Below are 4,880 nucleotides of genomic sequence, written 5' to 3' on the forward strand. Positions count from 1 at the left end.
TAAAGCTTTCTCTACGATACACCAAATTTCTTGTACACTTCCATCTGTTTCTGGGCTTCCTATTCTATTCCACTTATCTATTTGTCTATGAACCAATATCACACTGTCCTGTAAATATTATGGTATCCTGTTGATATATCGTAAGACAAGTCTTTAAAATGGTCTTAACTATTCACAATACTTTACTCTCCTATATAACTTTTTTAAAACAATCAATTTCCATAAAAATATATTGCTGGGATTTTAATGAAATTTCATTTAATTTACAGATTAGTTCAGAAAATAGACACTTTTCTGGTATTGAATATTTCTATTTATGGGTATATGTCTTGTAATTTAGTTAGGTCTTCTGTCATATCTTTCAATAAAATTTTGTACTTTTTTCCAAAAAGATTGTGAACACCTTCTATTGGATTTATTCCTAGGTACATTTTTGGTTGTTGTTGGTTTTGTAAATTATATCTTTTCAAGTTACTTTTTATGACCATCGTTGCTAAGTTCTTAGGCAAGCTATCAATTCTTTTATATTGGCCTTGTATTCAGCAAGTTAGCTGAATTATCTTAATTGCTTTAATGGTTGTCTTTTACATTCTTAGATTTTCTATATAGACAACCATATCATCTGACGGTCACAACTTTATTTCTCTTCTATTCTAATCCTTACACACACATCTTATTTATTTTACTTTATTTAGGTCTTTTATTATATGATGAATTGAAGCAGTGTTAACAGATATCTTTCACTTGTTCTTGTTTAAGTGTACTTGACAAAAGGTAAAATCATGACTCATGCAAATATAAAATGGGTATGTGTCAAGGATTTTGTTCAATTGATTAATTAATGGGAGAACCAAGAACATGTTAAAATGAGTTCAGAAAATACTTCAGGCCGGTCGCAGTGGCTCATGTCTATAATCTCAACACTTTAAGAGGCCGAGGCAGGCGGATCCTGAATTGAGTCCGGGAATTTAAGACCAGCCTGGGCAACATGGTAAAAACTCATCTCTACAAAAAATACAAAAATTAGCTGGGTGTGGTAGTGTGTGCCTGTAGTCCCAGCTACTAGGAAAGCTGAGGCAGGAGGATCAACCTGAGCCTGGCAGGTTGAGGCTGCAGTGAGTCGTGAGGGTGCCACTGCACTCCAGCCTGGGCGACACAGCCAGACCCTGTCTCAAAACACACACACACACACACACACACACACACGCACATACACACAATCCTTTAGAGCTAAGGTATTAAATATAGGCAATTTAATAAAGGAACTTTAGGATAAGATTGCTGGGTTAAATACAAAACTGGTTAATATCCTACAGAACAATAAACATTACTTTGAGGTTGTATCTTTCACTAAAGAGAAATTATTTTCATCTGTACTAGACAAATATCTGCAAGTTAATCTCTGTATTTACAGACTGTAAAACAGCACGGTCAATAGAAAAATTAACTAAAGGTGCAAACCCAGAACTGTGCCGAAAGAACACCTGGTATTCTTTTTTGCCCAATTCTAAGTTTTGGATAATTTTTCTGATGTTCTTTATATTAAAGAAAATGCTTATAAAATTTCACCATTAATTAAGGTGTTTGTGGAGTTTTTGGTAAATACCTTTTCAAGTAAGTTAAAGAAGTTCTCTTCTAATTCTGGTTTCTAAAAAATAATTTAGCACAAAAAATTAGCCGGGCGTGGTGGCAGGCGCCTGTAGTCCCAGCTACTTGGGAGGCTGAGGCAGGAGAATGGCGTGAACCTGGGAGGCGGAGCTTGCAGTGAGCGGAGATGGCACCACTGCACTCCAGCCTGGGCGATAGAGCGAGACTCCGTCTCAAAAATATATATATAAATAAATTAATAATAATAATAATTTAGCATAAATGAGTAGTGCAATAAATACTTTTTCTGCACTGATTAACTTTTTTTTGCTTTTTCTCCTTTTCGTATGTTAATGAGGTGGACTATATTGATAATTTCTTGATGTTGAAATATCACTTTATTCCTCAGAAAACACTACTTGGTCATGACGTGTTATGTTATATACTGGTGACATTTATTTTCTAATATTTTATTTGAGAATTTTTCATTTATGTTCATAAGTGAAACTGCTCAGTACTTTTCTGGTTCTGTCCTTAGATTTTGTAAGCAGATAATTTTCTTTCTTTGTCTACTCTTTTTGGAAAGTTTTAGAAATAAGATCTAGAATATCTTTTTTCTCATAGACTTGGTTGAAAAATCACTTATAAAACTAATTTTGTATGGTTTCAATTTTAAGGGAGAAATTTTTGACTGCAGATGTAATTTTTAATGGTTATTGGCTTTTTTATATCATATTTTTTCTTGAATCAATTTTGATAATTTATATTTTCTAGAAAAAATGAAATTTAAACATTTTCAAATTTATTGACACAAAGTTGTTCAAGGTGCTGTCTTGTGACTTTTCAAACATTCATTCTTTTCATTTTTCTTAAAATTATTTATTTGTGGCTTCTTTATTCTTTTGATTAGTTTTATTTGATAATGTATTTTTATTTATCTTTTAATAAATAGATTGATTTTATGAATCACCTGTTTTTAAGTTGGTCTACTAGTCATTATTTTCTGTTCATATCTCTTGAAAAATAATTGCTTTCCAAGTTTTCTCACTATTATTTGTGCAGCTTCTTGATTTGAATGCTTAACTAATTTAAGTGTTTCTCTTTTTTTTCCAAATGCAAACAGTCTTTATTATGAGAATGCGATGTTATCTAGGTTTCTTTCTAGTAAAATGACAAAGGAGGTTTCTTAAATAATTTACAAAGGGCAGAAATTGCTCTTGAACAGGGCTACCCCTCCCAGCACACCCACAGTACTCTGCTTTGGGCATATAAATAGGTACCCGTGAGCCCATGGTCTTAAGCCTGGAAATATCTCCTATGCCTTCCTTTGAGTCCCTGGTAGGAAAAGCAGGGATGAGAGTGGGACCCCACCAAGAGCCTTGGCACCGGAAACACAGTGGGTGAGTTATTCTGCAGATGACTCCCAAAAAACCAGGCACCCAGGTACACAGCTCAGAGCTCTCAAACATCTGATGCTGGCACTTCACATTACAGATGAAGCAAATACAAGACTCAAGGTCAAGTGTACGATGAGTTTCTAAGCCCAAGAGTCCCTGGAAAACTAGAAGGAACAATTGTCCCCACCTCTGCAAGATCTCCACAAGACACTCCCAGTCTGTGGCAGGCAGTCACTGATGGGTCCAGATGTGGCTGGAGCAGGGGGGCACAGGGCTCCTTGTTAATCAGGTCCTTGTTAGCATGGCCCAGGGGTACTGATGACTCCTGGGGGGTTCCTCCAGGAAGCTCATTGGAAGCACAGACATCCTTGGGTATGAAGCCTCGGTGGTCAGATAGGTCTTGTTTCCTGCAGAACAGAACTGCAGGGCACTTCCTCCGTGGTGAATGAGAGAGACAGTCATGTCATCACTCTCTTCCTCCATAATAGCTTCGTCCAGCTCTTGGGAGAGCTTCTGGAGATGCTGAGTTCCCGCCCCCGCCGTCCCTCGGTCACTGTCAGACTCACTGGGAGAGCAGAGGGGCTCTGTTGAGGAGTAGGGGCTCCGGAAGGCAGCCTCCCGCCTCGACAGCCTTACTGGGTGGGCACGTGAGCCTATGGGGCAGAGAGGCGGTGATGCTCCTTCTCCCAGGGGTCTGCGGCTGAGTGGGCAGAGGCGGCTCCAGACAGCCGGGTGCTCTCGTGGCTCAGGCTGTGAGTTGGTGATCCACTGCCCTCTGTGCCCCTCTCTTCCTCCTCCTGGCCTTCACCTGGGTCTCCACCAGCCATGTGGTGCCGCTTTGGCAGGACTCCTGGATTCTCTGGGACTTGGCACCCAAGGCACTCTTAGCTGAGGGAGCTGCAGCCTGGAGGCCCTGCGGCCCTGGCTCTGGTGTTTCCAGGCGTTTCCAGGAGGGGCCTGCCTGGAGGCTGAGGTTGACAGCTCTCAGGGGCAGCCTCCTTTGGAGCTGTCTGCTTAGGGAACTCAGGGCCCCGGCGGAGGTCTCCTGATGGCTGGCCAAAGGCTGCAGCTCCTTGCTGCCCTCCAGCTGCTCCTGGTGCTGTAGAGATTTCCGGCGCACAGAGGCCCCCATTCCCTGCCACCAGGAAGCCATCTGCCTGGCCAAGAGTCTTCTCTGCCCACTACACCCTGACACCACCAACGCCCACCCGAGCCCGAACACATCGTGTTTCTCATTTTTTAAAGAAATGTACTTAAGGCTATGAATTTCATCCTTAGTTACAGTTTAGCTATACTCCGTAAGACTTCACAGATAATTATTCATTCTATTTTGTAGTTTTAATTGTTTTTATGCCTTTAACCCATACAAAACATTTGTGCACATTATTAAGTTTTTAAAATATCAGTTTCCAAAATTTAAGCAGGGTTTGTTTCTTTAAAAATATTTAATTGAATCAAAATTAGAGAATATGGCATGCATCTCATTAATTTTTCAAGAAATTTTTATGGCCTTTTATGTGGTTATTTTAAAAAATGATGAAAACTCGGGCTGGCAAAAATAAACAAATAAATAAAAATAAAAAATAGAAAAATGAACCATCTGGTTTTCTTTATGGGGCAAATATATTGATATACTTAATATTTAAATAGCATAAATAGAGTACTATAGAATATAAATATTATATAATACATATTGAATACATAAAAATTAGATAAAATCTGATAATTTTATTGTTTGACTCTTCTATATCTTAACTAATCTTTCTCCTCTCCTTCGCCAATCTTCTTTTGGTAGAAATTTATTAAAATCTTTCTGTGATCATCTGTTAATTTCTTTCTATAATTCTGTACATTTTTGCTTTTAATAGTTCAAAATTATGCTGTCGGTGTATACAG

At 38.6% G+C, this 4,880-nt stretch overlaps 1 pseudogene; it reads right to left on the minus strand.

Annotated features, from left to right (window-relative positions):
• Window positions 1-3,269: 3,269 nt before the first annotated feature.
• On the minus strand, window positions 3,270-4,137 carry LOC100972000 (protein PIMREG-like; annotated as a pseudogene).
• Between the last annotated feature and the right edge of the window lie 743 nt (window positions 4,138-4,880).

This window comes from Pan paniscus, chromosome 3 (genome assembly GCF_029289425.2).
Source record: "Pan paniscus chromosome 3, NHGRI_mPanPan1-v2.0_pri, whole genome shotgun sequence".
In the NCBI taxonomy this organism is placed as follows: domain Eukaryota; kingdom Metazoa; phylum Chordata; class Mammalia; order Primates; family Hominidae; genus Pan; species Pan paniscus.